The sequence below is a fragment of the Mustela putorius genome, unplaced genomic scaffold (assembly GCF_011764305.1).
Source record: "Mustela putorius furo isolate JIRA1106 unplaced genomic scaffold, ASM1176430v1.1 tig00004053_pilon_pilon_pilon, whole genome shotgun sequence".
In the NCBI taxonomy this organism is placed as follows: domain Eukaryota; kingdom Metazoa; phylum Chordata; class Mammalia; order Carnivora; family Mustelidae; genus Mustela; species Mustela putorius.
In genome coordinates, this window is record NW_025422186.1 from 809,411 (window position 1) to 831,200 (window position 21,790).

General features: G+C 37.9%; 1 protein-coding gene and 1 pseudogene across 4 annotated transcripts in view; both read right to left on the minus strand.

Moving 5' to 3' along the window:
* EDA (ectodysplasin A) overlaps positions 1-21,790 on the minus strand; it is a 493,666-nt gene that overhangs the window by 103,821 nt on the left and 368,055 nt on the right. The window lies entirely within an intron of this gene.
* LOC106004151 lies at positions 8,310-10,283 on the minus strand (annotated as a pseudogene).

Sequence of the window (21,790 nt, forward strand, 5' to 3'; positions counted from 1 at the left end):
CAGTTGAAAATCTGTGTAAAACTTTTGAATTCCCCAAAACTTAACTACTAACAGTGTACTTTTGGCCAGAAGCCTTACTGATAACATAAACAGTAGGTTAACATGTATTTCATATGCTATATGTATTATATACTGTATTCTTATAATACAGTAGGCTAGAGAAAACAAAATGTTATTAAGAAAATCATAAAGAAGAGAAAATACATTTACAGTGCTATATTGTGTTTATCAAAGAAAATCTGCACAAAAGTGGACCTGTGAAGTTCAAACCCATGTTGTTCAAGGGTCAACTGTGTAGCTTTCTCTATTATAAGAGGGTGTGCTTCAGCATGGACCTATGGCATGTTTTCTTTCAATATGTAAACATTCATGAACTCCTTGACTGTTTATCCTGTGCTATTTGCCACACTGAGGTAGAAGGGATCCCTGATTTCTTGTGGCTTATTATCTAGCTGAGAAGATGAGAAAAGTACATGAAAGAGATATAGAAAATGTCAATGTCTTAAACATGCACATGGAAGAATGTAAACTAAGAAGATGAGCTGTCTGGAAAGCCATCCATTAAAGCCTCTTAAAGGCTATGAAAATTTAGAGCTGGATTCTAAACAGATGGATAAGACAAGATGGGCAAGGGGTGACTAATTTAGTAAAAGCAAGAGGCTATACCCAGCAAGGTTTGGTGAAAAAATAAGACCACTTATTTTTCTGCTGTGGTTGCCATCCCATGGCAATGTTACATGACACATTAAGAATAAGTAAAGGTTATTGCTTGGAACACTGGGTGTTACATGTAAATAATTAACCCTGGAACACTACATCAAAAACTAATGATGTGTACTGTATGGTGACTAACATAACATAATAAAAAAAAAGAATAAAATGTTGGTTTTCTTATTATCCCTTACTGCTTGGAGATCCCCAAACCAATTACCTCTTATAAAACATAGTTTTTGGGGCACCTGGGTGGCTCAGTGGTTAAAGCCTCTGCCTTTGGCTCAGGTCATGACCCCAGGGTCCTGGGATCTAGCCTCACATCAGTCTCTCTGCTCAGCAGGGAGCCTGCCTCCTCCTCCTCCTCTCTCTCTCTGCCTGCCTCTCTGCCTACTTGTGATCTGTCAAATAAATAAAAATCTTTAAAAAAAACCATATTTTTTCTGTATTCAACTTTTATGAGAAGTAACACTTCACATTTGTGCATCACTGTATAGTTTACATAGCATTTGTATCTACACCATTTTTTGACCCTTAACACAATCCCATAAAATGACATGGAGGCTGACTTCCCTCAAGTTAAGAGAACCAGTAAGTGGGGGAGCTCAGGACTTAAATCCAGATTAGATTCAACTCAATCTTCATCACTTACATGTACAGGTTTGACCAATAATTGATATTAATAAATGATATTTTTGAAGTCTTATAAGATTCTGATATACCTCTTGCATCAGGAATTATTAAATTATGTCATGGGTCATTATTTAGGTTTAGCATGTTTGGTTATTCACATTTAAAAAAAATCCATATCAAATATTTTAGAATTTATTATATAAACTTTAAGATGGCTTCTAGTAGAGTTGGTTAAATACTATATATCAGATTTTTAAAAAATCAGGTTTCTATATAATTACAATGTTATATAGTTTTCACCTAGCAGTTGTATGCATAGTTAACACCTCACTTACTTGCCACCATAGAAGCGGGGGTGCAGAAACGAGTTTTTTGGATAACTAAAACTGACTCCAAATGAGGAAACTTTGAAATCTGACAGAAACCTTTCTAAAATGATTTGAGATTTCTTTGTCCTGTTTTGTCAGATATAGTTGTCTGTTGAGGACTAAGCATCACTATGAAAATCCCCTACTGGACCATACAATGAGGTGCTAGTGTCTACTAAGGCACAAGGTGAAGTTTAAACCCCTACATAAATGGTCCACGTGACTTCATTTTTCTAGTTCTGTCTTTAGAATTTTTCTGTTCTTTATACTGCTAAGTGCACCTTCTTAGAGTATCAGTTTTCTCACATCTAGTGGATTCCTTCTCTCATTTTAATTGGTTGTCAAGACAACTAAGCTCATTATCAGTAAGCAACCTTTTATATACAACACTAAATCAAGATGCTTAGTAAAGTTGGTACTATTCATATCTTACAGGTGTAGAGTGAGAGGCCTCACTGGTTTGAGATTTTGTTTCCAGATCATATGGCTTTCATCCCACCTCCTTTTGGGTATCCAGGCTGTGTTCTGGATGTTTAAAGTTGCTAAAAAAAAGACCTTTGAATAATCAGGTATACTGAGAATATATTTTATTTACAATGCTCACATTATATATATATTTCTGCAAATGGACAAAATCAGATGTAACAAACTATCAATATCAGTTTGAGATATTCAATTTTTATTATTGAATTCTTAATTCCTTGGTGGGAGAAGAAAAAGAGAACTTTTAAGACAAGGCTTATTTAAACCAAAGACTTCACCTTGATCTTTAATAGCACTTTATGTTTTCTAAGTACTTTAGTATATACTATCTCTTTTGAGTGTCACAATCATGTGAAATAAGCAGAGTAGCTTCTTTTCTCAACTATAAAAGTGGCTAAGACACTGTGGTGTTTTAAAAAAAGCATTCTCATTTATTTTATCTATAACCTGAGAAGTGGATAGATTAGTAATATTCTCATTTTACAGTTGATATTAATAATTACCAAGAATTGAGATTCTGTTATGTGTCAGCATTGAATTAGGAATTTTATACTACCTCTAATCCTTCTAATAGCTTATCAAAGAAAGTACCATTATTGTCTTTATATAATGAGAAAATGTATGCCGACAGAGATTATATGGCTTGGCCAAGGCCACAAAGCTAAAAATAGTAGAGCTAGGATTTAAAATTAGGTCACATTGATTTTTTTAAAAAAATATTTCTTAATTAATTTAATTTTTTAAATTTATTTTTTATTTTCAGCATAACAGTATTCATTGTTTTTGCACCACACCCAGTGCTCCATGCAATCTGTGCCCTCTGTAATACCCACCACCTGGTACCTCGACTTCCCACCCCCACCCCTTCAAAACCCTCAGATTGTTTTTCAGAGTCCATAGTCTCTCATGGTTCACCTCCCCTTCCAATTTCCCCCAGCTCCCTTCTCCTTTCTAACTCCCCATGTCCTCCATGCTATTTGAGAGAGGGAGAGAGAACAGAAGCAGGGAGGAGGGCCAGAGGGTGAGGGAGAAGCAGAACCACCGCTGATCAGGGAGTCCAATGTGGGGCTCTATCCGAGGAGTCTGGGATAATGACCTGAGCTGAAGGCAGATGCTTAACAGACTGAGTGACCCAGGTACCACTTATTTATTTATTTTAGAGAGAGAGAGTGGGAGTGGGTCTAAGCGTAGAGGGAAAGAGAGGGAGAGAAGCAGACTCCCTGCTGAGCATGGGGCCTGTCCTGGGGCTTGATCTCAAGACCCTGAAATCATGATCTGAGCCAAAATCAAGAGTGGAATGCTTAACCAACTGAGCCACCCAGGTGCCCCACGTCTCTGTGATTTAAAATTTGAAATCAGGTCTATGTGGCTTTAAATTCTAGTTTTTTCTTTACCTCAGGCTGTCTAAGAAAGAAATTAAGGGTCAGAAAGATTGTTTGTTAATGTCAACTGAGTTTTTCTTTTCTGTAATATATTTTATCCATGCACTGGGAGCTTACTGAACTAAATTTGGGCCCTATTTCTGATAGCTTCTACATTTTTGCATACTATGCTAGGGGCTAGGAAGAACAGATTAGATTCAAAATGTTGAACTGAAACTTGAAAACCACCTCTGAGTTAAAATATTTGTACCACAAATATACCCTTCTCCTTTAAATAGGTTACAGTGTAAACTTCTGTTTATAAAGAGCTTTGGGGATGACTTGAAAAGATAAATGCATGATACAAACCAAAGACTGTGACTCATGTAAGAAGTTTGTTTTTTTTCTTTTGGACAAAACAGAGATTTATATGTGTGACCTGAAATATAAAATTTCATTTTTGAAAGAATGCAAATCATACTTTAGAATTTGACCATTTCAATGTAGATTTTAAAAATTATTTTTATTTTTTTAATAAACATATAATGTATTATTAGCCCCAGGGGTACAGATCTTTGAATTGCCAGGTTTACACACTTCACAGCACCCACCATAGCACATACCCTTCCCAATGTCCATAACCCCATCACTCTCTCCCTATAGTTTATTTTTTTTAAAGAGATGAAATATATCTGAGATTTGAGGAGAGAATCAAATTGCTGTATTTACAATAACTGAACATCCTCTCAGGAGATACTGTGAAGCTATCATGAGAAAAACACATTCTTTCTCCATTTCCTTTTTAAGAAATCATATTTCTAAACAGATTAGGATCAAAACATAGTGAATTACCAAATCAATCTTCTTCCCTCTCTTACGGCACAATGTAAGAAAATGATGCACTGAATTTCATCTATAAAGATGACACTACTAACTTTCTGGCAGCAGGCCAGGCCCATGAGTTGTTTTGCTATAGGGAGAAGAGATCTGCACAAAGCCACCTTCTATCTAGTACACTATTTGACATATAGCATACATTGGCTAGAACCCTGGCTTGAGTACATAGAGCCTAAGTTAGGCTAGACTCTCAAGAACTGACCACAGTACTAGATTTATTAAAGGGGCTGTATACTAGTAGCAGTACTAAAATGCAGCCAAGACTTGTCTTCAGCAAAGCATCCCCGATATGTTATTTCAAAAATGGCTCTCTCTACATCTCTGAACATGTTAATGGCATAGGATCTATGTCTTCTAAGTCAGCTTAGAGTCCTAAACAAAATAGTAATATCAGTAATTGATTCTAATTATGTTGAGGTTTTAAATGTATTTTGCTACCTTGCACCAGAGATGCATAGGTAGAATATCAAGGAAATTAAAACTGCTACCAAAGTTACACATGGCTTATATATATTGTATTTTGTAAAAAGGAAGAGTTGTGTTGGCCTTGCTAATATTTCTTTCTCAAGTGTATGGAGGGTAGAAAAAAGATACAGTGAGGTGGGGAAGATGCCAAGATAATTTGGGATTAAAATGCCATTTATCAAATGCCCAAGTGGGCATTTGAAACCTTCTCTTTCTGGGCTCTTGTCACATTTTCTCTGCCCAATGGTTGTGGCTTCCCGCAGTACTTCTTCCAAGTTCCTATGTTATGTACGAGTTTTTTGTTTGTTTGTTTTTGTTTTTGTTTTTTTTTTTAAGGTATAAGGAGAACCAACAGGCAGGGGATTTGCACCTGCTGTACCTTTGTCAGAAATGCATTTTCTACTTTTTTCATCAAAGTCCTATTCATCCTCCAAAATCCAATTCAAATGCCACCTTGTCCACTCAAGTATGCATGTCTGGTATGTGCCAGCCATTATGGACATCTCCTTGGAGATGTATTTAATGTATTTGATTGGCCATTCTGCAGCTCCCTCCTCTATACGTCCACGTGATCTTATACCTCCATATAAGTACTTATCACCTCTGGGAATTATAAGAGGTGATAATTTAAGGGTCAGAAAGATTGTTTGTTAATGTCAACTGAGTTTTTCTTTTCTGAAGACCATGGGCTTCCAGAACTAAGGAACTTTATCCTCCTCATTTTTGTATGCCTGCATGTTATGTAGCACAGTGACTTGCACATAGTAGATGGTTAGTAAATCTCAAGCTATTACTCTGTTATCTCCCTCCCTTTCATTTGTATTTGCTATTTTCTACTTACTCATCTAACTTGACTCTCAATCTTTCTGTCCCTATTACTCTACTAAAACTGCTCTCACCAATGTTGTCAACAACATCCTTCTTACTGACTTCAAGTAGATGGGTGAAACACACTCTTTCCATTGGTTTTGCTAAGTTGGATAATTGTAAGCTAGTAGCTATTTTTGCCACTTTATAGGGAGAACCTGCCTGAAGAATGAGGCTACTACAAAGGAAAGCAGAGTTGAGAGATACCTGACGACATCATTTGATCTCCAAGGTTCAGCCATATCGTAAGCCAGCTTCATCAAGGGCTTTACAGGTAAATGAGCCAATAAACCCCATGACCTCTTCTTAAAAAAAAAAAATCTTAATCCAGTTTAGGCCAGCTACCTGGCAACTGAGAGAGCCCTAACTTAGCTAATGATCTCCATTTCTATATTTCCAGCCCAGATATTTTTCCTAAGCTTCAGGTGCATATCCCCAATTGCTTACAAATTTCTTCTCTTTGAATTTCCCACAGGTACCTGAAAGTCAAAACTTATTTAAAACCACACATATTTCTTTTCTGATCATTATCTCTGTGAATAATATAGCACTTTGCCAGAAACCTGGGTGGCTTTCTTGACTGCCCCCTTTTCTCCCTTCAGTCAAATCACCAAGTCCTAATTTTTTTTCTACCCACTAAGTAAATCTATTTCTATTTCATTGACGCTACTCTAATTATGTCACCATCATTTCTTATGTATATTATTGCATTGGCCTCCCAGCTGCCTTCTTTGTCTTCCTTATACTCCTTCTAGTCCATTTTTCTCTCCATTTTCTCCACTTTTTCATTATATTTTCAATTATAGTAACATACTTAGTAACAAGTCAAACAGTACAGAGCTACACAAAGAACCACTTAAGAGTTATCCCTTTCCCATCCAACCTCTTTCCACTTGATATAATCAATAATTCAGAATTTGGTGCTTCTGCTTTCCACATCTGTTTCTGTGTTTATATCCATATACCTGTATCTAGTAACATTTTTAGGGGGTTAAAATCTTTCTCTTTTTAAAAGATTTTATTTATTTATTTATTTGAGAGAGAGAGAGGGAAAGTGAGCAGTAAGAGAGGTGGAGGGGGAGGGAGAGAGAGAATTCTGACCAGTCTCTGTCTGCCTGGCGTGAAGAGCATAATGTGGGGACTGACTTCACAATCCTGAGATCATGACTTGAGTCGAAATCAATTAGTTGATTTCAATTAGTTGCCTAATAAACTGAACCACCCAGGTACCCCAAAATCTTTCTCTTTTTTTATAGATATGGGATTTTTTTTTTTATTTTACACATTACTCTGCAACTTAATTTTTATGACCTAGCAAAGGAACATGGTTATTCTTTAAGTCCATACATAAAACTGCAAAATATTCATTTTAATAGCTGCTAGGATTAAATAGTATGGCTATGTCATCATTTATTCAACCATTTCCTTGTTTATCGATACTAAGGTTGTACCTCTTTTTGCCACTAAAATAGTCCTATAATAAATATCCTTGTATATATGGCCTATGTACCAGTATTCTTATTTCTGTATGATAGATTCCCCAAACTGGAAGTGCTAGATTATAAAGGTATCCAAATGTTTAATTTGACTGGATAGTTGTGCTAATATCCAAAATGATTGTAATAATTTATATTCTCAAATATGATATACTACATTAATAGAAGGAAGGCTAAAAATCATACGATCATCTTAATAGACTTAGAAAAGCATTTGACAAAATTCAACATTCTTTCATGATTAAAAACTCCCCACAAATTAGATACAGAAGGAATGTATTTCAGCATAAGAAGGCTATATATGACCAGTCCATGGCTAACATCACACTTAACAGTGAAACACTGAAAACTTTTCCTCTCAGATCAGGAAAAAGACAAAGATACTAATTCTTGCCACTTCTTTCAACATAGTAATTGAAATCCTTTAGCCAGAGCAATTAGGCAAGAAAAAGAAATAAAAGTCATCCAGAATGGAAAGGAAAAAGTAAAATTGTCTCTGTCTGTTGACGATATAAACCTACATATAGTATATCAGTACACTGATAACTATAAAATGCTGATGAGAGAAATTGAAAAAGATACACAAAAATTAGAAAGATATCCTGTGTTCTCAGATTAGAAAAATTGATATTGTTAAAATGTTCATATTACCCGACGTCATCTACAGATTTCGTACTCTATCAAAATTCCAATGACATTTTTCCTCCATGGAAATAGAAAAAAAGGCCCTAACATTCATATGGAACCACAAAAAGACCATAGATACCTCAAGCAAACTTAAGCAAAAAGAACAAAGATGAAGGCATTACATTTCCTGATTTCTAAATATATTGCAAAGATAGGGTAATCAAAACAGTATGGTACTGATGTAAAAACAGTCATATAGACCAATGGAACAGAATAGAGAGCCCAGAAATGAAATCTATGCATTTATAAGCTATCCATCTTCAACAAGGATGCCAAGAGCACACCATGGGGAGAGGACGGTCTTTTCAATAAATGCTGCTGGGAAAACTGGACATCCACATGCAAAAAAAAAAAAAAAGAAAGAAAGAAACTGGACACTTACCTCACAGCATATATAAAAATCAACTCAAAATGGATATAGTTAAACACAGACCTGAAATTGTAAAACTACTGGAAGAAAACATAGGGGAGAACTGTTTTGATTTCTGAACTTTTTTATTGGCGTCCTGCTCCCCGAAGAGTGCTTCTGCTGCTTCAAAGCCTCAAAACTGATGTCATTGGTCTCAGACACCCCTTTGCCATCCACAGTCCTATAGGTGATGGTCTTTTAAATGGTTTGCATGGAGTTTATGCTGTCTAGGGTGTCACCAAGATTGAAGCCCTCTCTCTGTCTTCCAGCAGGTGATAGTAGGTGGTGATTTCAGCCTCTAACTTGGCCTTGATGTCCAGCAGGGCTTTGTACTCCTGGGTCTGGTGCTGCCCCTCGGACTGGTTCTGAGACAGCTCTGACTCTAGGTGAAGGACTCCATTGAGCTGCTACATCTGCATGACATAGCAGGTCTCCAATTCCCTCAGGTTGTTCTCCAAGTTGGACTTCATATTTCTCATGGAGTCCAGGTTGATCTCCAAGGACTCAGCTGCTCCTATCTCATCAGTCTGTAAGGTGATCACTATGCTGCTTTCCTCAATCTGCTGGGGCCAGCTTGGTATTTGTCCAGCTCCTTTTAGTTCTTCTGCCAGCTCATCATACTGGGGTTGGATGTTCACCATGATCTTGTTGAGGTTTTGAAATTGGGGGCATCCAACTCCATGGTCAATCTGGGCCTGTGGACCCTTTACTTCTTCCTCATCATTCTTTTTCATGAAGAATAGCTCCTCCTTGAGAGTAAGTTTCCATCTCCAGCTGCAACTGAGTGACACTGATGTCTTCAGTGACCCTGCAGAGCCCAAGGATATCACTGTCCACAGACTGATACATGGCCAGCTGTTTCATACTTGACTCTGAAGTTATCAGTACCAAGACAGACACTGTCAATCTTCAGAACAATGCAGACATAGTCTACAGAATTTAAAAAGATCTGAGCACTCAAGTTCTTTGTGATCCTGAAGTAACGCCCCCAGTCTTTGACCTGTGGTCCCTTCTTTTCCAGGTGTTTTCAGATGTTGATCTCCAGTCTCTGATTATCAGCCTCCAGGCTCATCACCCTCTTTAGGCAGGAAGACAGGTCATCATTCAGGTCTTTGATGGTTTCCCTCTCACTCTGAATATCCCCTATGCCCACCAGATGCCCTGTCATTCTTGTGGTCAGGCACCCAGACCTCCAGTCACTCTAGAAGCTGGTGGAACAGGACACAGAGATCCAGGAGTCTGAGTCCCTAGCTCCTGCATAAGTATTGGCCACACTTCTGACAGGGCAGACCTGACGGCTGGGTGAATGCATGGAGCCCTGAGTGGTGAAGCTCCTCTGTTCAGGGAGGAAGTCAAGAGGTCGGGACTCAGGCTGCCAGGAAAAAGCTTCTTGACATTGGTCAGGAAAATAATTTTTTGGATATTATCCCAAAAGGATAGGTGGCAAAAGAAAAAAAAAAGAGAGAAGCAGAACTGTATCAAACTAAAAAGCTTCTGCACTGCAAAGGAAATAAACTACAGAGTAAAGAGACAACCTATGAAATGGGGGAAATATACATCGGTTTAGGGGTTAGTATCCAAAATATGTAAGGAATTCAAACAACTCAATAGCAAATAATAACAAAAATAGCATAAATAATAATAACCTGATTTAAAAATGGGCAAAGGACCCGAATAGACAGTTTTCCAAGGAAGACATAAAATTGGCCAACAGGCATATAGGAAGATGCTCAATATCACTCATAATCATGGAAATGCAAATCAAAACCACAATGAGCTGTTACCTTTCACCTGTTAGGATGGCTATCATCAAAAAGATAAGAGACAACATATCAGTTAAGATGTAGAGAAACAGTTTGGGGAGGAGTCAAGATGGCGGAGAAGTAGCAGTCTGAGACTACTTCAGCTAGCAGGAGATCAGCTAGATAACTAATCTAAAGATGGCAAACACCTGCAAATCCATCGGCAGATCCAAGAGAAGAACAGCAATTCTGGAAACAGAAAAACAACCACTTTCTGAAAGGTAGGACTTGCGGAGAAGTGAATCCAAAGCAACGGGAAGATAGACCCCGGGGGGAGGGGCTGGCTCCCGGCAAGCGGCGGAGCAATGGAGCACAAAATCAGGACTTTTAAAAGTCTGTTCCACTGAGGGACATCGCTCCAGAGGCTAAACTGGGGCAAAACCCACGTGGGGTCAGCGTGGCCTCGGGTCCCGCAGGGTCACAGAAGGATCAGGGTGTCTGAGTGTCGCAGAGCTTGCAGGTATTGGAAAGGGAAAGCCGGCTACAGAAACAGTCGACAGTAAGCTCACAGCTCGGGGTTACCTTGAACCAGCCGCAGGCTCGGTGAGCTCGGAGTGCGGCCGTAGGTCAGGCAGACGGGAGTAACTGGGTGCTGTACTCTGAGGGCGCACTGAGGAGTGGGGCCCCGGGCTCTCTGCTCCTCTGGGTCGGAGACCAGGAGGCCGCCATTTGTATTCCCGTCCTCCGGAACTCTACGGAAAGCGCTCAGGGAACAAAAGCTCCCGAAAGCAAACCTGAGTGGACTACTCAGCCCGGCCCCTGGTAAGGGCGGTGCAATTCCGCCTGGGGCAAAGACACTTGAGAATCACTACACCAGGCCCCTCCCCCAGAAGATCAACAAGAAATCCAGCCAAGACCAAGTTCACCTAACCAAGGAGTGCGGTTTCTAGGAGAGCAGCAGAGTTCCAGAGGAGGAGAAAGCAAAGCACAGAACTCGTGGCTTTCTCCCTGTGATTTTTTTAGTCTTGCAGTTAATTTAATTTTTTTCTTTTTCATTTTTTTTCTCTTCTTCTGCTAAAATTTTTTTAACTTTTACCCTTTTCTTTTTTAACGTTTTTAAACTAGTTTATTTAATATATATATATATATTTTCTTTTTTATATTTTTCTTTATTTGTTTTCTTTTTTTAAATTCTTTTTTTCTTTTTTTCCTTTCTTTCTTTTTGAACCTCTTTTTATCCCCTTTCTCCCCCCCTCACGATTTGGGATCTCTTCTGATTTGGTTAAAGCATATTTTCCTGGGGTTATTGCCACCCTTTTAGTATTTTACTTGCTCCTTCATATACTCTTATCTGGACAAAATGACAAGGCAGAAAAATTCACCACAAAAAAAAGAACAAGAGGCAGTACCAAAGGCTAGGGACCTAATCAATACAGACATTGGTAATATGTCAGACCTGGAGTTCAGAATGACAATTCTCAAGGTTCTAGCCAGGCTCGAAAAAGGCATGGAAGATATTAGAGAAACCCTCTCGGGAGATATAAAAGCCCTTTCTGGAGAAATAAAAGAACTAAAATCTAACCAAGTTGAAATAAAAAAAGCTATTAATGAGGTGCAATAAAAAATGGAGGCTCTCACTGCTAGGATAAATGAGGCAGAAGAAAGAATTAGCGATATAGAAGACCAAATGACAGAGAATAACGAAGCTGAACAAAAGAGGGACAAACAGCTACTGGACCATGAGGGGAGAATTCGAGAGATAAGTGACACCATAAGACGAAACAACATTAGAATAATTGGGATTCCAGAAGAAGAAGAAAGAGAGAGGGGAGCAGAAGGTATACTGGAGAGAATTATTGGGGAAAATTTCCCCAATATGGCAAAGGGAATGAGCATCAAAATTCAGGAGGTTCAGAGAATGCCCCTCAAAATCAATAAGAATAGGCCCACACCCCGTCACCTAATAGTAAAATTACAAGTCTCAGTGACAAAGAGAAAATCCTGAAAGCAGCCCGGGAAAAGAAGTCTGTAACATACAATGGTAAAAATATTAGATTGGCAGCTGACTTATCCACAGAGACCTGGCAGGCCAGAAAGAGCTGGCATGATATTTTCAGAGCACTAAACGAGAAAAACATGCAGCCAAGAATACTATATCCAGCTAGGCTATCATTGAAAATAGAAGGAGAGATTAAAAGCTTCCAGGACCAACAAAAACTGAAAGAATTTGCAAACACCAAACCAGCTCTACAGGAAATATTGAAAGGATTCCTCTAAGCAAAGAGAGAGCCTACAAGTGGTAGATCAGTAAGGAACAGAGACAATATACAGTAGCAGTCACCTTATAGGCAATACAATGGCACTAAATTCATATCTCTCAATACATACCCTGAATGTTAATGGGATAAATGCCCCAATCAAAAGACAGAGGGTATCAGAATGGATAAAAAAACAAAACCCATCTATATGTTGCCTATAAGAAACTCATTTTAAGCCCAAAGATACCTCCAGATTTAAAGTGAGGGGGTGGAAAAGAATTTACCATGCTAATGGACATCAGAAGAAAGCAGGAGTGGCAATCTTTATATCAGATACATTAGATTTTAAGCCAAAGCCTATAATATTAATTTGTTCTATCACATTGATGATTTGCGAATGATGAACCATCCTTGTAGCCCAGGGATGAATCCCACCTGGTCATGGTGGATAATCTTTTTAATGTGCTGTTGGATCCTGTTTGCTAGGATCTTGTTGAGAATCTTAGCATCCATATTCATCAGCTATATTGGTCTGAAATTCTCCTTTTTGGTAGGGTCTTTGCCTGGTTTGGGGATCAGGGTAATGCTGGCTTCACAGAAAGAGTCTGGAAGTTTTCCTTTTGCTTCAATTTTTTGAAACAGCTTCAGGAGAATAGGTGTTATTTCTTCTTTGAGAGTTTGGTAGAATTCCCCAGGAAATCCATCAGGTCCTGGGCTCTTGTTTTTTGGGAAGTTTGGGATCACTGCTTCAATCTCCTTACTAGATATTGGTCTATTCAGGTTGTCAATTTCTTCCTGATTCAATTTTGGGAGTTTATGGTTTTCCAGGAATGCATCCATTTCATCTAGGTTGCTTAGCTTATTGGCATATAACTGTTGATAATAACTTCTGATGATTGTTTCTACTTCTTTCGTGTTCATTGTGATCTCCCTTTTCATTCATAATTTTATTAATTTGGGCTTTCTCTCTTTTCTTTTGGATTAGTGTGGCCAATGGTTTATCAATCTTATTGATTCTTTCAAAAAACCAGCTTCTAGTTTCATTGATAAGTTCTACTGTATCTCTGGTTTCTTCCTCATCGATCTCAGCTCTAATCTTGATGATTTCCCTTCTTATGTGTGGATTTGGTTTGATTTGTTGTTGATTCTCCAGTTCTTTAAGGTGTAGAGACAGCTGCTGTGTTCTGGATTTTTCAATTTTTTTGAGGGAGGCTTGGATGGCTATGTATTTCCCCCTTAGGACCGCCTTTGCTCTATCCCATAGGTTTTGGACCAAAGTGTCTTAATTCTCATTGGTATCCATGAATTGTTTCAGTTCTTCCTTGATCTCCTGGTTGATCCAAGCATTCTTAAGCAAGGTGGTCTTTAGCTTCCAGGTGTTTGAGTTCCTTCTGAACTTTTCCTTGTGATTGAGCTCCAGTTTCAAAGCATTATGATCCGAGAATATGCAGGGAATAATCTCAGTCTTTTGGTATCGGTTGAGTCCTGATTTGTGACCCAGTATGTGGTCTATTCTTGAAAAGGTTCCATGTGCACTTGAGAAGAATGAGTATTCTGTTGTTTTAGGGTGGAATGTTCTGTATATCTCTAGGAGGTCCATGTGGTCCAATGTGTCATTCAATGCTCTTGTTTCTTTATTGATTTTCTGCTTCGATGATCTGTCTATTTCTGAGAGAGGTGTGTTAAGATCTCCAACGATTAGTGTATTCATATCTATATGACTCTTTATCTTGATTAACAGTTTTCTTATGTAATTGGCTGCTCCCATATTGGGGGCATAGATATTTCCAGTTGTTAGATCATCTTGGTGGATAGTCCCTTTAAGAATGATGTAGTGTCCTTCTGTATCTCTGACTACAGTCTTTAGTTCAAAATCTAATTTATCTGATATGAGAATCGCTACCCCAGCCTTCTTTTGAGGCCCATTGGCATGAAAGATGCTTCTCCACCCCTTCACTTTCAGTCTGGGTGTATCTTTAGGTTCAAAAAGGGTCTCTTGTAGACAACATATGGATGGGTCCTGTCGTTTTATCCAGTCTGCAACCCTGTGTCATTTTATGGGTGCATTTAGGCCATTCACATTGGGAGTGATTATTGATAGATACGTTTTTATTGACATCGTGTTACCTTTGAAGTCTTTCGTTCTGTAGATTGTCTCTATATGTCTGTTCAATCCTATTCTTAGGATTTTTCCTCTTTTATAGAACCCCCCTTAATATTTCCTAGTGTCGGCTTGGTGGTTGCATAGTCTTTTAAGCCTTGCCAGTCTTGGAAACTCTTTATCTCTCCATCCATTTTGAATGTCAGTCTTGCTGGATAAAGTATTCTTGGTTGCATGTTCTTCTCATTTAGTGCCCTAACTATATCTTTCCAGGCCTTTCTGGCTTTCCAGGTCTCTGTGGACAGGTCTGATGTTATTCTGATGGGCTTTCCTCTGTAAGTAAGGAGCCTCTTTGTCCTAGCAGCTTTCAAGAGATGGTATCTACAATTATGATTCCTCAATTTGACTATCAGGTGCCTTGATTTTTTTTTGGAATCTATAATCTTGGGTGGAGACCGTTCAGCCTCTAGTACGTGAACGCTGTTTCCATTTGCGAGATTGAGAAAATTTTCATGAAGGACTTGTTCCACTATATCTTCTAGACTTCCTTCTTTCTCCTCCCCTTCAGGGATTCCAGTAATTCTGACGTTGGAACGTTTCATGTCATCATTTATTTCCCTAATTCTGTTTTCGTGGTTTCTAAGCTGTTTGTTCCAGGCTTCCTCCTGATCCTTTCTCTCTATCTGTTTGTCCTGCAGATCACTCATTCTATCTTCTGTCTCAATTACCCTAGCTTTTAGAGAATTTAGATTAGATTGGAACTCATTGAGAGCATTGTGAACCTCTTCCCTGGTAGCTTTTAACTCTGCCCTAACATTGTGAACATCATCTCTGGTTGCTTTCAGCTCAGCCCTAATCAATTCCGTTTGGTCATCCATGGCTTTCTCCAACCTATCTATTGCCTGGATAATTGTTAGCCTGAATTCTCTTTCCGACATATTGTCTATGTTGATAGCCATTAGCTCTGTTGTAGAAGGTCCATTCTCTGTTTTTTTCTTCTGTTGGGCATTCTTCCTCCTAGTCATTTTGGTGAGAGATGACTGAACAGATGTAGCTGGATTTATTGACCGTGGTGCAGTCAAGGTGCACCCTGGAACACTTCTCAATGTGAGACAGGAATTCTTCAAAATCCTGGAGGAAAACCAGGCAGCAACCTCTTGAACCTTAGCCACTGCAACTTTTTGTAACACACGTCTCTGAGGACGACCCTTCCCAACGATGACACTCCCAGTCGCTCTGCTCCCTGGTGAAGTTCCTGCTTCCGACGGCAATGCTCCTGCTCTAGACAATGCTGTTCATGAGGACTACTCCATAAAATCTATTCTTGATATTGATCCTGTACTTCCCCATTGCCTTTAGGATAATTTATATGCCCCAGAAAATCGATTCCAAGTCCCTATATGATTTTTCCCCTGCTGGTCAGCTCATTTATCACTTCCCCTTTAAGAATTTATATTAACCGTACAAATTTGTTTCAGTTCCTCAAATGAACCAAGCCCCTCTAACTCTAAGCCTTCTAACATTTATGTTCTCTCTGCCTGGTTTACCCTTCCCTCACATCTTCACTTGGCTAACTCTCCAGCATCTGTCAGGTTATAGCTCAAGAGACTATTAGGAGACCTTCCTGAACCTCCCAGGTGTAGGTCAGGTTCTGCTGCATCCCACAGCATCCTGTATTTACCCAATTATATCACTTACTATACAGTGTTGAAACTATCCAGCTGTGAGACTAATGAGGGTAGGGTCTTATCTCATTCAACTCTGTGTCTATAGTGGTTCAAACGGAGATCAATAAATATTTATTTAACAACTAGTTGGTACTTAATAAACATTTATTTGAATGAATGAATGGAGGGGGAGGAAGCCCTAGTAGCTCTTCACATGTGAGACAAAAGAGGACCTACAGGTTTAGGAGTAGAATCTAGAGTAAGGCAGGGTTGCATAAGTAATCCACTATAGATCCAATAGGAGCCATCTGCCTGCATATCTTCATCTTCTTGTGGCATTTTGAGGAGCCACACAAAAGGGAACTGACAGTTTATCACTTGGCCAACAGGTTAACCTTCTTACAGCCTTCACTTCTTAAAACCTTACTGAGCCTCTTTATGGATGTTAATGAAAAGGCACATTTGACCATCTAAACTGAAATCCTGAGTATTTAATCATCCAGACTTCATCTAATTGGCTAAGACTACCCTACCTATTCTGAGAATTAAAAGGAAACAGATCATCTTTCTAGTAGTTCATTTTTTTCTTACCCTTGCATATCTGAAGGATATGATATAATCTCTTCAGTAAGAGTACTATCTCATTATAGAATTCTTAATGGGGCAGTCATCAGAATTTCCAGGGAGTGAGTATACCTTGAAAAGAACCTCCTTAGATGATTTTTAATTTTTTACACCAGAGTTGAGAGTCACTGATTCTAATTTAAACTTTAGAAAAACTGAGATCAGAGAAGTAAATACTTACCCAAGATCAAAATGCTAGTAGAACTGGCAGAGTTGGGACTATAGTCTGGGCCTCCTGGCTCAGAGTTATCATTTTTCATAATATTTAGAAACAAATAACTAGAAGGAATTTAAGACAGTGAGACAGACCAGAAATACCTTTAGAGAACCTCAGGTCAAGTGGGTTTCTGACCTCTTTCAGGCAAGTAAGAGATTCCTCAAAGATATCTTACCTTTACAACATTTTCTAATGGGAGGCAGGCATATTCACATTTTACCTTACATGATGCTGTATTGTTTATGTTTATTATAATGAGTATTATTTTTATCATTTAAAAATTACACAGATATTTTTAAGCAGCCTAATTTTTTTTGTGATGAGAATTCTCAGGATTTTACTATCTTTTTTAAAAAAATTTTCAGCATAACAGTATTGATTGTTTTTTGCACCACACCCTGTGCTCCATGCAATCCATGCCCTCTCTAATACCCACCACCTGGTTCCCCCAACCTCTCACCCCCTGCCACTATAAACCCCTCAGATTGTTTTTCAGAGTCCATAGTCTCTCATGGTTCACCTCCCCTTCCAATAACCCCAACTCCCTTCTCCTCTCTAACTCCCCATGTCCTCCATGCCATTTGTTATGCTCCACAAATAAGTGAAACCATATGATAATTGACTCTCTCTGCTTGACTTATTTCACTCAGCATAATCTCTTCCAGTCCCATCCATGTTGCTACAAAAGTTGGGTATTCATCCATTCTGATGGAGGCATAATACTCCATAGTGTATATGGACCACATCTTCCTTATCCATTCGTCTGTTGAAGGGCATCTTGGTTCTTTCCACAGTTTGGCAACCGTGGCCATTGCTGCTATAAACATTGGGGTACAGATGGCCCTTCTTTTCACGACATCTGTATCTTTGGGGTAAATACCCAGTAGTGCAATGGCAGGGTCATAGGGAAGCTCTATTTTTAATTTCTTGAGGAATCTCCACACTGTTCTCCAAAGAGGCTGCACCAACTTGCACTCCCACCAACAGTGGAAGAGGGTTCCCCTTTTTCCACATCCCCTCCAACATATGTTGTTTCCTGTCTTGCTAATTTTGGCCATTCTAACTGGTGTAAGGTGATATCTCAATGTGGTTTTAATCTGAATCTCCCTGATGGCTAGTGATGATGAACATTTTTTCATGTGTCTGATAGCCATTTGTATGTCTTCATTGGAGAAGTGTTTGTTCATATCTTCTTAAGCAGCCTAATGTTTAACCTTTATACTCAGTTCACTTTACTACTTAGGTATGGAGGACAGGAATTTGGTAGCTCTTCCAACTGTAGAGCCTGGTACAATGTCTTACAAGTAGCTGGTATTCTAAAAATGTTTGTTAATCAAATATCAGTGGTAAAAGCTTGTTGAAATCATCTACTGCAGAGCTAGTTTCACCAGTGAAAATATAGTTTTAAAGGGTATTTTGCAATATGAGCAAGCTAAGACATTTTGGCTTATTTAATATCTTATTTGATATAAAGACATTCGCTAGAGGGTTCTGCTGTGGGCACTTATGCTGTTGGCTTCCATGACCAGTAGACGACCTTGGGGACTCTACATCTGAAATCAACAATCCTTTTCAAGTCTACATGGTAAACCCTCAAAAGCTTTAATTCAGCCTCATGAACAAACCCCTATAAGCTCTCAAAATGATTTTATTTTTTCTTATTTGTTAACAGCACAGTATGGTTCACTGAAAAGCAATCAGTATAAGAGAAATACTAGAATGAGGACACTTATTAATTCTAGCTAACATATGTATTGGTAGAAAATCTGTTTCTTTGAGGCCATAGCTTTTCATGTCACCTGTATCAACTTAGTGGTAGCTATGCTCTATTTCATTATTATTTTTATGAAACAAAGAATAAAGTGCATATTTCAATCTTGCTTCTCCATTTTACTCTTTTATAATAGCAAAAAAGTATACTTTTTTCATCTGTGCAAAAGTAAACTACAAAGAAGAGATAATGACAAAAAGGGACACATAATAGCCAGACAAATGGTAAGAGAGTGACACAGAACTATACAGATGTGATTGTTTGTTGCTATCAGGTAGGCCATAGTTTGAGACTTAGAGTCTTCTTCCTATGGACTTGGATACTATTAGTGAGCACAAAACGGACAAACTGGTTGAAAGAGAGTATCTCTGCAAAATTTATAATGGGTTATCTATAAATTAATGAATATGAGTACCTAAAATGCCTGTGAGACCATGCTACTATATTTGTTTTCCAGAGAGAATATAGTAATAGCAGTTAATAATTTCTGAAACATTGTGTACATTAATGCTTTCAATCATTACAACAACAGGATGAGGTAAATAAGGCTTTAAAGTTTTAAAGTTAAGGAAACTGAAGCTTGGAGGGATGTCATTCTTCCAAGGTCACATGGCTACTATGGGGGCAGTGACGTGAAGATTGGGATCCAGAAATTGTGATTCAGTCTAGTACCTTTTCTATTACACCATGCTACATTTTAATTTTTATTCTTTTACAAGGACAGAAATATTGGAGGAAGGAAGGTTTGGAGAGGGATTAATATTCTTATTGATTGCTGAAAATGATCTTACAGGAAGAGAAGAGATGATTTTACAATAATATTTATAAGATATAGAAAACACCCCCTGGGAATTCTGAATTCATATTATCTGATTCTAAGACCTCATGACAGTCTGCATGTATCCTACATTTCATTCCAACTAAAAAATAAAGGTCTACAGATTTCTGGAGAACCCTGCAAAGACGATGAAGCAAGTCACCTAGAGCTATTATTATACTATCATTACTTCAGAAACACATCACAACAATGGGTCTCAGCAGGAAATCCTGGCACAGATTTTTGGAACTGTTGTGACTCACAACACCTACAATGAAGGGATCACGTTTTCCTCACAGAACACCACAGCTAAAAGATCTCATATAATTAGCAAAACTTAGCTGAAAACCTGTATCAAATATTTTTGGCCAACTCAAAACAGGAGTAGTAAATTTAAGGTAGAGATGTAGTAAAGAAAAAGACGTCACTTATTTTCTGAGAGTTGATGATATATAGGACCACGATTTATACCGGATGAGAACTAATCCTGTGTTTGGAACTCCTGCTTCCTATTCAATGCCCTCATTTATAGAATAATTCAAATGGAGAAACTGAGATGCATCCAAGAATTCCTTAAATGGTGGGTTAGAAAGATTGGATAGGTGCTGGATATGGCCACTGACATTTTAAAATGCAAGGTATACTATGCCTATGTTATGCCTCTAATCAACTAGTTAAGTAGTCCAGTGGAAACAAGGAAAAAATTTTTGTAGCTTGATTTATTCTTGGTGAACTTATGCAAACTCGTTTCTCCTACAGAGATTACTGAAGATCATCAAACTTAATTTGTGTAGTTCCTAAATAGAAAATCTAGACTCCTTCCATCCCCATTTGTTTTTTGAGTCATTAATTTAACAATAGTTTGAGGGTCTTCTATGTATTGGTGCTGTGTAAGGTAAACTCCAGGATCTGCATTCACCACCCTACCTTTGTTTCATTTTTACCTATTGCCTATAAATGTATCTACATCCTCATTAAAGTATAAGCTTTTCAGAGGGTCTTATTTATGTTTATACTTTTTCTGGTAGAGCCTAGAGACTTGTTAAATAATAATAAAATAAAATTTTGAGAGTTGAAGTAAAATGAAAGGGCAGTAACAGACCAAAATATTTATAAAGGAACTACAACAAATTTTCTTGCTCTTTTTGAACTTAATCTTTATTTTTGACATTTGAAAAAGGTTTTCTTCCTGAAATCTGTCATGTTATTAAATGTTCAAAGTAAATGACTTTTTTTCTTTGACACTTGTGATGCAAACATGAGCTGGATAGCTAAATTTTCATTATATCAGTAACTTCTGGATTTCAAATTAACATCTGTGAGGTTTTTTGCTTTTTTTTTTCATTAACACAACCACTATGATTTACTTATCCCATCCTACTTCTTTCTCTGTTCAGATGGTTTTCAGATACACTTTTTCAAGGAGAAGTTACTTATTTTTATAAAACCATCAGCTTATTGTCTTGAGACATGGTGATATACAGTGTAGACTTATATATCCAGCTGCCCCCTTAACATATATACTTGGTTATATAAAAGAAACCTCAAACACAGCATGCCTAACTGAATTTTTCTTTAGTTTCAAATTTTTATTTAAGTTCCAGTTAACATACAGTGTAATATTAATTTCAGGTACAGAATTTAGAGATTCATCACTTACATAAAACACCCAGTGCTCATCATAAGTGCCCTCCTTAATACACATTATGCATTTAACCCATCCTGCCACCCACCTCCCCTCCAGCAATCTTTAGTTTGTTCTCTTAATTAAGAATCTATTTTCTCATTAGCTTCTCTCTCCCACTATGTTCATCTGTTTCATTTCTTAAATTCCACAGATGAGTGAAATCATGTGGTACTTGTAGTTCTCTAACTTATTTTGCTTAGCAAAATACACTATAGCTCCATCCATGTCATTGCAAATGGCAAGATTTAATTCTTTTTTTAGGACTAATATTCCATTCTGTGTATGTATATATACACACACATATTTATACATATATACACACATATATACATACACATGTATATGCATGGATACATACATTCATACATATACGTGAAAAATGCTGGTGGGATTTTGATAGGGATTGTATTAAATGTGTGGATTGCTTTGGGTAGTATAGACATTTTAACAATATCTGCTCTTCCAATCCATGAACATGTAATATTTTTCCACTTCTTTATGTCATCTTCAATTTCTTTCATCACTGTTT